Genomic DNA, 12,314 nt, shown 5'->3' on the forward strand with positions numbered 1-12,314 from the left:
TTTGAAGATCTATTAACACTATGCGGTTTTAAGGCCAACTGTTTGATCAATTTAAATTTCAAACATATATGGACTGAATCTCATTTCCACATCCTTTCCTCCAGTCACATCTTATAGGGCCTTCAGTAGCTTCGCAATCTATCAGTGACTCATTACCCAATAGTATAGAATCTATATAACCAGGTACATGACGTCCTCTATCAGATCTTATGAGGAAAAAGTGGTGGTATTTCAGTTTCCTCAATAGTTTTTTCAACCTTTAATTGAGTGTCAAGGTCAACTTTAGGTTCTTTATTGGTTGACCCTTAAATATTATCAAGTTCAATATGGCGCCCACTAGCTCTTTTGGATACCAGCTATCTCTTTTGAAATACTGCACTTTGAGCAACAAACATTTTATTCTCGGAAGGTTTGTAAAATAACTACCCAACAAGTTTAGTTGGGATGTCCAATAAATGACACATCTCATGGAGTGTCTTGTAAACCTTCTCAGATGGTACAAGACCAAAGACTCTTATAAAACTTATTCATGCCGTAAGCCATGATCAGTCAAAAGCAAATTGTGACTCATCCTTTACCAAATCAAATAATGATTTGTTTCTCCATCCAACTGCGCTACTTGTGGCAGTGTTTTGGGTTGAGAGTTTATGAAACTATTTCACAATTATTGAGATGATAATTAAACATTTTGACTAAGATTCTCAATATCCCTCTTGAATACGAGTTTCTTTTTCTATTCCCAGTTGACTCTTAAATTCATTTTATTACAGCTTTGAAAACCTTTAAGGTTCCAGACTTATGTTTATTCAAATAAACATGTTCATACATATGAAGGTAACAAAAGTTTATCCTAACATGTTTTACGGTTAATCTGAATGGTCCATTAGTGTGAACTAATTCCAACAGATGTTTACATCATGAAGTGATGTGTTTATCATCTATCTTGATAACTGAGATTTTCATTTGTCATAAGACTTTTTGTTAAATGATCTCCAAAATCCTATCTAATTGGAAATTTGGTAATGCAACTCTCAGTCGTATATCCAAGAACATGCTTCCACAAAACATTTTATCCAAACTTTTGGTTGTACTCGAAACAACATGTATGGTGGTTAATCTATACAGTCCATTATTGTGAACTAAATCCAACATATATTCACGCCACAAGATGGTGTCTTTGTCATCTATCTTGAAAAATAATACTTGAATTTATCACAAGACTTGTGGTCAAATGAATTCCAAAATCCTATCCAAGTGGATATTTGGTAATGCATTTCTTATTTATATGTCCAAGAAGATGACTTCCACAATAACATTTCATCCTAATATTTGAATCATTGTTGAACTATTTTTACTATACTAGTTTTATAGATTTCATGACTTTCTTTTAAATAGAAAACATACAAAATGTTCTACATTTAAATAATTTAGAATCATCTCATGAAACTTTGTATAAACAATTTCAATCATAAGACCATAGACTTTACATTTTGAAACCGAGTTGTAATTTCATCCTAAATACAGTAGCATGGGCTCAATATCCTCAATCAATAAACTATTCTATATGTTTTAGTGAAACACTCGAGCATTAGAAGTAATCATTCCAATGGTGTTATGGATTCATTAATATGATTATAGACTAAACACTTAGAAGAACAAGTTGTCTCTTGATCCTAAGGTTAGTATTAGGGGCTCGTTATCCTTGATTAACTGCTCTTCTCTGTGTTTCTAGTCTCTTTCATATACTATTTTGGGCATTTTGTGCTTTCTTAGTCCTTTTCTTGTCTTGGAAGTAAATTGCCTATCAGAATATGTCTCAGAATAGGCCTTCCTTTTGCCCTTGGCATTTGGTGTTGTAGTTGGAGTATGCTAACTTTAACCACCCATTTGCCCATGGCGAATTTCTTCTTCTCCACACTTAATTCACGATAGTCACTATAGAAGTGATTGAAGCTTGGAGTTCCTATTCTTTACCATGTTAGTTCCAAAAGGTCCTCAGCACGTCATGCAGGTCCATAATGGATCTTTCCAAATTGTTAATATTGAAATCAAAACCACCCGATTAAATGCACAAATTAGCCAGTTAGTTATGTCATGATAATCAACTTCTAATAGGACGAAATTCCATGTTGCTTCAATTTTATCAATGTACAAGCTACACTTGAAACTTTCTCCTTCCTAGAGCTAAAGAAACAATAGTTGCAGGACCCTCAAGATCAGCTTTGTCAAAGGTACGATCTTTCTTTTTCGTTCATGAGAACTATTCTCAGGTTACGAATTTTGACAAGATTGGCCATTCCTTTTAGCTTATCCTTTTAAAGGTTTTATATCAGTTAAATTTTGTGGATAAATTTTTAAGTATGGACATAGCTCAATACAAAGTTCTATCCTAGTTTGTTTTATTAATCCCTAAAGAATAATTACCCAATTACCAAATTATTTCAAGTAAGGCTAGGAGCCATATTTCACTCCATGATGTGAAATGGATTAGCCGAAAATTACACCAAGAAGCTATGTAGGTAGGCAACCATTCGCTAGTTTCAATCTTTATGAAACTCCTAGATATTTCGATATTTACTAACTTACGTCAATAACATGTTAATATCTTCCACGCTTATCTAGCATTCATGACTGGTATTCTTCGAGGATCATCAATCCAAATGACAAATCAACCATGCAAAAAACACGTGAAGTCCAGCTCAAATTATTTCCATATTGACATGCAGATAAACCACACACGCTCTGCCAACATAATTAATTCTCGTGAGTGCCACTACATCTTCAATTATATCCTCACATTGATGTTTTGGTAGACCACACACACTCCATCAACACTATATAATGATAAATGTGTGTTTTAATAGATTACGTATGATTTACATTTTTACTTATTTAAAACATGATTTTGTTTTTATACTTTAAGTTAATACTTTTATCTTGACATAGTCCTAATAAAAATCTTTTGATAACTCTATTAAAAACACATGAACGCGGTGAGGGTGGCAAACACTAAATTTTTTTAAAAGCCGGCCTCATTCGCAAATGAAAAGACCTCCTTAAACCTTGCTTATAGCCTAAGAGTATGTTAGCCTATTCATGGTAAGACTGACAATGTTTTTAAAGACGCAAGGACGTATATATATATATATATATATATATATATATATATATATATATATATATATATATATATATATATATATATATATATATATACACACACACAATTTTATCATACATAGGAGAATTAAACCATTTAAATTATATGTCTTTTAATTATATTTTATACGTGAGGACACAAGCCAATAATTAAATTAACATGTATTCAATCAATAAGGCATCATACTTTGACTTTTAATTAATTAACTAAGCATTTAATGAATTAACTAAGACAATAGGAAATGGAATTTTCAACTTTTGTAAAATCAACAATTTGCACGAGATTTGAGTCATATGCACAAGAATGACCAAGGCATACTCGAAACAGAAAATCCAAAAAACATTATGGGAATAGTGACTACAGACCACAAAGGATGAACCTTCTTTTCGCATTGCACAAACACAGTTGCGCCACGATAAAGAGAAGATCGTGTCGCAGTTTTGAAATTAGGGTTTCGTGTTTCAACCGTCACCGCGCCACGATGAGGAACCCTTCACGATGCGTAGACGATAAAATTAGAAAAGTCCTAGAGGATTTTTGTGTAAAGCCAAGCTATTTAAAAACAATTTAAGCTTTCTAATAATGTGATCTAATCATATTTAACATGGAAATAGAGTACTACAACAAGAACGATAATCCTAAGTGCAATGGAGGTGAACGTTCAGCTCAGATACCATCGTTGGGTTATGAAGGATCTAAAGGCCATAAAGGAATACAACGGAAGCAACTAAACATAATAATAACCTCATAAACTAGCCACCGGATCTGTGCTCAACCAACCTAAAGCAACTAAGATAAAGAGAAGGAAAACCAATGCATATCTTTGTAGACGATTAGAACCTTCTTTGTATTAATTGAATGATGAGTGCTAAGAGCCCAACATAGGACTCATATTTCGTAGTCGCACCCAAGGAAAAAATCAACAACTTCTGACAACACCCTGATCAACGAACACCTTGAGCGCAATGTAGCAAACCGAACAGCAGCGACGTCGCGCCATGACCTACGGGATTTCTTGGGGTTTCAAGAATGAGAGGAGGCTACCGAATTTTCGGCTAGGGTTTGTGAATATCCAGTCAAGGATCCCTCAATTTATAGGGAATGATTTAAACCCTTAAAGGATAAATATCCAGTCACAAGATTATTATCCATATCTTTGGTAATTATCTTATTATTAATTTCAGTAATCTAGAACCTTCTATATCACCGTATGTCATTTAATTAATTAAACTATTATTTAATTAACAAATCAGAACCCTATAATTTTCCCGTGTCGTTAGTTGCTTATTTTTGTCCTTACGTGTAACCCAAAAGGACCCTACTATTGATAGCTAACTATTGTGATTGTGGGTACCATATCCAAACAAAAGTGTCACAAATCACTTTTAAATACCCTAATAACTCCACATGTACTAGAAAACTTATACCCTTTTTCATCAAAAGATCTAAGAGATAAAAAGTTTTGTCTAAGGTTAGGAACAATTTTAACATTCCTGATGGTTTGGATAACTCCATCAAGCATACAAATTCTCACTAAGTCGTGTCCAACAACTGGACATGTAGTATTTTTTCCTCCTCTAGCTTCAAGATCACACAAATACTCTCAAAAATGACTCATACGCTTGTAAAAGCTCAAGGGTCACGGGTTAGGGTTTTCTGGACTAAGGGAGATGATTGGGGATGCATGGGAGGCTAGTTAATGTGTTTAAATAGGGTGCAAACCCTAAATTTTAGGGTTTCATCCAGACAGATCTACTCTTCGAGTCGGGGCTTCCAACTCGGCAAGTAGACTCTTCCACCCGCGTCCAATCCTTCGCATCTACTGGACGAGTTAGGGCTCCAACTCGTCGATTCCCTGTATAATCATGCAAGAACTTATAATAAAATACATACCGGGAACCAGACATTACAAATCTCCCCTGCTTATTTTAGACTTTGTCCTCGAAGTCTGCTGCTACATCTAGAAAAAGCACGGGATAGTGTTCCTTCATCTCGTCCTCCGGCTCCCAAGTCCATTATGAGCCCTTGCGGTGCTACCATTGCACCTTCACCAACTCGACCCTCTTGTTCCTCAGATCCTTCGACTTCCTATCGAGGATAGCTACTGGTCGCTCAATGTAGTTTAGGCTGTCATCCACCTAAATATCCTCTAGAGGCACCACTGCAGAGTCGTCTACCAGGCACTTCCGCACCTGGGAGACGTAACAGGTACTATGAATCTGATTAAGCTCGGTTGGCAGATCCAGCCTATACGCCACCTTGCCCACCCGGGCTGCAACCCTGAAAGGACCGATGTACCTGGGTCCTAACTTGCCCCACTTCCTGAACCGGATGACACCTTTCCAAGGTGACACCTTTAGGAGAACCATATCCCCGACCTGGAATTCCAGGTCCGAACGGCGCTTGTCGGCATAACTTTTCTGCCGACTCTGAGCACTCTGGAGCCTGCTCCGGACCTGCTGGATCCTCTCTGTCGTCTTGAGTACCACTTCGGTACTTCCCATGACTCTCTGTCCAACCTCACCCCAACAAATCGGGGTCCTGCACTTCCTCCCGTACAACATCTCGAAGGGAGGACAGTTGATGCTCGCGTGGTAGCTATTATTGTAGGAAAACTCTGCTAAGGGAAGGTAGGTATCCCAGCTACCACCGAAGTCTAGAACACATGCCCACAGCATATCCTCCAAAGTCTGGATGGTCCGCTCGCTCTGACCATCCGTCTGCGGGTGAAAAGCGATGCTAAAGTGCAGACGAGTACCCAACTCATCGTGAAACTTCTTCCAGAATCTGGAAGTGGATCGCACGTCTCTGTTAGAAACCACAGAGACTGGCACTCTGTGTCGAACTACTACCTCTCGGATGTAGATATCGGCCAGCTTCTCAGCCGAGATGCTCTCCTGGATCGGTATGAAATGAGCACTCTTAGTCAACCGATCCATGATGACCCAAATTGAATCCACCCCTCGTGCGGTCCTGGGAAGCTTTGTGATTAAATCCATAGTAATATCTTCCCATTTCCACATAGGGATATCCAACAGTTGTGTCTTGCCGTGAGGCCTCTGGTGCTTTGCCTTGACCTTCCTGCAGGTCAGGCATCTCTCGACGTACCAGGCTACATCTCGCTTCATGCAGGGCCACCAGTAATCAGGAAGAAGATCTCTGTACATCTTCGTCGCCCCGGGATGAATGGAAAATCAGGATTTGTGCGCCTCCTCCATCAGAACCTGGCGCACACCTCCATGATATGGAACCCACACCCTGCGGTGTAGTGTCAACAACCCTCAGCTATCATAGTCGAAGGAGGAAACCTGGCCCACAATACGCTCGCTCTTCTGATGCTCCTCCTTCATAGCCTCCTACTGGACCTCTCGGATCTGCTCCAACAGTGGAGTCACTAATGTCATCCGCAGGCAGATTTCTTTGATCGGGGCCGCCTTGCGGCTAAGAACATCGGCCACCACATTAGCCTTTCCCGGGAGGTAGATGATCTCACAATCGTAATGCTTCACCACATCTAGCCACCGATGCTGCCTCATGTTCAGACTCGGCTGATCCATGAGGTACCTCAGACTCTTGTGATCCGTGTAAATGGTACAACGGACCCCATAGAGGTAATGTCGCCAAATCTTGAGGGCGAAGACGACCTCCCCCAACTCCAAGTCATGCGTAGGGTAGTTCGCCTCGTGAGGCTTCAACTGCCTCGAGGCATAGGCGATGACGTGCCCTCTCTGCATCAATACTGTGCCTAAACCCGAAATGGACGCATCGCAGTATACTACAAAATCCTCCATGCCCTCTGGCAGGGCTAGGATCGGCGCCTTGCATAATCTCTGCCTCAATGTCTCAAACGCTGCCTGCTGCTCAGGCCCCCAGCGAAATACAACGACTTTCTTCGTCATCCGGGTCAAGGGTACCGCTATCTTGGAGAAGTCTTGAATGAATCTCCGGTAATAGCCTCCCAATCCCAGGAAACTCCGAATCTTAAATGGAGACTTCGGAACCTCCCATCTCATCACGGCCTCCACTTTGGCCGGGTCAACCAAATTACCGTTCTGGTTGACATGGTGCCCAAGAAACTGCACCTCGCGCAACCAGAACTCACACTTGGAGAACTTGGCGTACAAGCTCTCCCTCCTCAAGGTATCCAGCACCTCTCACAAGTGCTCCTCGTGCTGCTCCTACCTCTTGGACTAAACCAAGATGTCATCGAAGAAAACTATCACAGACCGATCCAGCATCGGTCTGCATACGCCGGTCATGAGGTCCATGAACACGGCAGGAGCATTGGTGAGCTCGAAGGGCATCACCACGAACTCGTAGTGGCCATATAGCGAGTTCGGAACGCAGTCTTCTGTACATCCTCATCTCTAACCCTCATCTGATGGTAGCCTGAACGCAAATCTATCTTGGAAAACCAAGATGCTCCCTGTAGCTGGTCGAAGAGATCATCAATCCTCGAGAGTGGGTAACGGTTCTTCACCGTACCTTGTTCATCTCCCGGTAATCTATACACATCCGATACGACCCGTCCTTCTTTTTCACGAAAAGAATCGGGGCTCCCCAGGGTGAACTGCTCGGTCTGATGAATCCCTTGTCTAACAGCTCTTGCAGCTGTGTAGACAACTCATCCATCTCGGGAGGAGCCAACCAATACGGTGCCTTGGCTATCGGAGCCGCACCAGGGACCAGGTCAATCCTAAACTCCACCTGTTTCTCCGGAGATATCCCAGGAAAATCCTATGGAAACACATCCAGGTACCCTCGTACCATAAGTACATCACTCACAGTCGCCTTACCCTCTTCCCGTGTATCCATGATGTAGGCGACATATCCGGCGCAACCTTGCTGAAAGTAGCACCTAGCCCTCGCTGCTGAGCATAAAGCTGGTCCACACTGTGGCCTCTCATCCTGAATCACCATCTCTCGCCCACTTGGAGTCTTGACATGTACTAACTGTTGCGCGCAGTCTATCACTGCCCCATTAGGGCTCAACCAATCCATGCTGATGATAACCTTGTTCCCTCGCAATGGTATGGGAATCAAGTACACCAAGCAGCGCTCCTCGAACATCCTCATAACACAATCTCTGAAAACCACTGATGCTCGTACTGATCGGTCATCAGCAATCTCGACATCTAGACGGCAATCCAACATGCCCGAAGACTCAAGGAACCACATGCTAAGCACAAGAGAGACAAATGATCGGGTAGCACTTGAATCGAACAACACTTGAGCTGGGATACTGTTCACATGGAACGATCCTAAACACAACACATAACATGGCACATAAATATCATAATCAACATATAATAAGAGCTAGGGAGAAGAAATCAAACCCGTCACCACATCGGGTACGGCGCGTGCTTCCTCGGTAGTCAAATGGAAGGCTCGACTCCTCACCACTGGAGCCTCTGACTTGTTGTCACACCCCCAAACTGATAAGGCGGAAACGTTCGGGGGCGTAGGACGTCATGTACAATATCATCACAATTTAATAGTAGTAATCAAAGCAACAACAACCATTGAATTGATAGAATAGTCTTTACATTGTAATTGAAACATAACTTGAATGACTTCCAAATGTATATAGTAATAACTAAGACTAAAAGCTATTATGCTCCGTCTTCTTGAAAACCTACACGTGAACCAACCTACTGGTTTCCTGAGAATACAAGTAATTTTTCAAAGTGTATTAACATTTAAGTTGGTGAGTTCATAAGTATTTTGGTTTAGAAAATAAGTTCTTTGTTCCTTGAAATGTTCGTAAGTTCCTCCAGAAAATCCTATATTTTCTTAGTAAATTGGAATGTAGTCTTAGTCCCTTCGGACCAAAATGTATAAATGTTAACGTATTCTTAAGCAGTAATATTTACGTAGATTTTAATCTGTATAAAAACCATTTGAATGCATGATTTCTGAAATGAAAGTTGTTTTGTCCTTGAAAACAGTGTAATGTAGTTTTATAATGATACCGCCCTTATGTATGCATGCTCTCGGGTAAAAGTTGCTCCAGCTATGTAAGTTTTTGTGTCATAAAATAGTGTACTCCTAGAGAGTCCTATAGCTTCCATCTATAATCCTCCAGTGTATAAAGTTATATAAAAATCGAGATCGAATAAACCGTCAAATATAATGGGTCTGCCCTAAGCCCACAACCATACAAGGAACAGGATTTAAGGCGGTCCCAGCCATTTCCAAGTCGATCGTGTCTAAATTTTATATAAACTTGCCGTATACACATAGCAATTATGGATGAAATCTAACCATTCTAGACGATATGTAGTCTTAACTACCCTAAGACCGATAAGAGTGAATGTTTATTCTTGGAAATAGTATACTTCAGTAGTGCATAATTAGAACTTCTTTCTTTGTAGATGTATTGTATGTTCAAGAAAAATCCAATATTTTCCTTATAGAATGAGTTGTAGTCTTAGAGACCAAAGACCGAATTGTACAAGTATCTTCCATACTTATGATAGTAAGTGCAGTTTTAAATGAATAAAACCCTTTTGAATGTAGGAACTCCCATAAACTATATGTGTCGTTGTTTCCCTATGTGAGTTATTATAACCGTGCAATTGACATAGTAAGCCTGTTAAGACGTTCTTCAGGCGTCGGAATGTTTTGACATTTGTCACCCTAGACCTGACGGTCTAGCTATTGTAAACAACTTAGGGTGCGGGATTGTCAGTCCAAATATAGATCTATACACAAGTATCACGCTCTCCCTACAAGAGATTATGGTTATAATACAGGACTTTAAACAGTACTCTAAGAGTACAATGAAGTAGTGTCTCACAACCGGATTTAACGAGTTTACATGTAGAGTGAGTGAAAACCCTTTTTGAAATGTAAAAATTCTCGTAAACTATATGTGTGGTTGTTTCCCTATGTGAGTTATTATAACTGTGCAATTGACATAGTAAGCCTGTTACGATGTTCTTCAGGCGTCAAAATGTTTTGACATTTGTCACCCCAGACCTGTCGGTCTAGCTATTGTAAGCAACTTAGGGTGCGGGATTGTCAGTCCCAATATAGATCTATACACAAGTATCACGCTCTCCCTACAATATATTATGGTTATAATACAGGACTTTAAACAGTACTCTAAGAGTACAATGAAGTAGTGTCTCACAACCGGATTTAATGAGTTTACGTGTAGAGTAAGTGAAACCTTCCTTAGTATGTTTATAGTGTTAATGTACCATAAACTATACCTATTATAGTTTATCATATATGTACCTTCCTTAGTATGTTTGTAGTATTATCGTACCATAAACTATACCTATTATAGTTTATCCTACATGTGTGTAGTGGATGAAAACCCTTATGAATAACTAACTCTGTTACGTGAAAGTAAACTAACATGAAATACACTCAATATGTAGCTAAAATTGGTTGTACACTTTGTCAACATGTTACAAAGTGTTAATAAACTTGTAGACTGATTTTACTAGTTATAACATTTCTGTAACTGTTTTTAGAAAAATTGTAGAAATATCACTGTAAGCCGAAAACTAGATCCGCAAACTCCGAGAGTTTAGAAAATGTGTCTAGTTTGTTAATAATTTTTATTTTCATTTTTAATGGTCTCTAACCAGTGTGAAAATTTCCATCTTCACAGACTGGTCCGAAATCATTTTTGAAGTGATAGGCCGTTTTGTAAAAATCACCAAAAATTGTAGCAAAATCGTATGAACGTGTGCAAGTAGTCATTAGAAAGGTATAAACCTGAACTAAATGCTTATTAAACAGTTTTGAAAAATATTACGTTTAATATGGTCAAAACAGTTCGTAAATAGACCATAACTTTTCTGTTGAAAGCTGTTCATTTAGTTTAGGAAATGTTTTGGGTGTTGTAATTTGTATTCCCCCCCCCCCCTACCCCCTAATACTTGAAGAAAACATAAAAATGTAGGGGTATGAACTCACCTTGAGTGATTCCCTGAGATGGATGTTGAAGAAAAGAGGTTTCCAAGTCAAGAACACTTGTAGAATGCTTGAGGATTTGAAGATCCTAAGAACAAATATGACGATATTTGTACAAGAAATTCATGATTTGAGTGAAGGAGTGTAGAATATTCAAGAGTAATGATGAAGAACTTACCAAGAGTGAAGTAGAAGCAAAATGTTTCCTAGGGAAAATCTCGAGTGTCAGAGGGAAAGGTGGGAGGGAAGAAAAGTGTGATTTTGGAGGATGTGATTGGGTTTTATAGGTGAAGAGTGAAGATCTAATGAGTGGATTTAACTAAGAAAATCTGGTGGAGTGTTGGGGAAAAGATCTTGATTTGACTAGGTACTATGGGAATAGTGACATAAAGCATGAATAGTGACTTGAAGTTGTCATAACTTTATGGGAAAAGTCAACCACTCTTAGATAATGTCTTGTACAAAAGATATTATCTATAGTAAAGATTTCCCCAAAATATGATTAAAATATGAATTTATAGGGTTTAATATGTTAAAATATGAGTTTGGGTGAAAATCCCCCGTCAAAATCATAAAAAACGAGCTTAAAAAGCGAAAGTGGTTGAAAACCGGGAAAGAGAGGCGAAGCAGCGAAGTTCCGAGGGTCAGAAGCGAAGGTTCGGTCCATGAGGCTAAGACCCGAAGGTAGGTTCGGTCCGAGAAGGCTTGCAGGTGAAGCTTGTCGAGGCGAAGCGAACCTTGTCGACCGAAGGTGTTCTGAACGGAAAGTGGGTCTCGGACCGAAGGTCAGGTTCGGTTCTAAGAGGGGCTTCTGCCCTATATGGCTGTTTTTCAAGTAATCTTCCCGTTTTGAGTGGGTTTTTTGACTAAGTTAAGGGTCGGGATGCCCCAAGTGATTATAAAAAGTTAAAAGAGATTTTGAGAGAGATTTGGGAGAGAGAGAGAGAGATAGAGCGAGAGAGATTGAGAGAGACTTTGTTTGTGACCTTCGTTAGTGTTTAGCCATGTAATGCAAGGTTTTTAAACCCCATTATGCCTTGTTATGAGTGTTTTACGCCCCCGAGAGGTACATAATAGTGCTTTATCGAGTCGATGCATCACTCACTTCGCTTAGGGGTTAGAATTTCTGAACTTATGCAATTCCGAGTGACACTTAGTATTAAGATAAAGAGTTTGTACATTAGTAAACATCGAGTACGCCCTATCATGCAAGCACTATTTGAGT

This window comes from Lactuca virosa, chromosome 7, assembly GCF_052849685.1.
Source record: "Lactuca virosa cultivar CGN04683 chromosome 7, Lactuca_virosa_CGN04683_v6, whole genome shotgun sequence".
Lineage (NCBI taxonomy): Eukaryota > Viridiplantae > Streptophyta > Magnoliopsida > Asterales > Asteraceae > Lactuca > Lactuca virosa.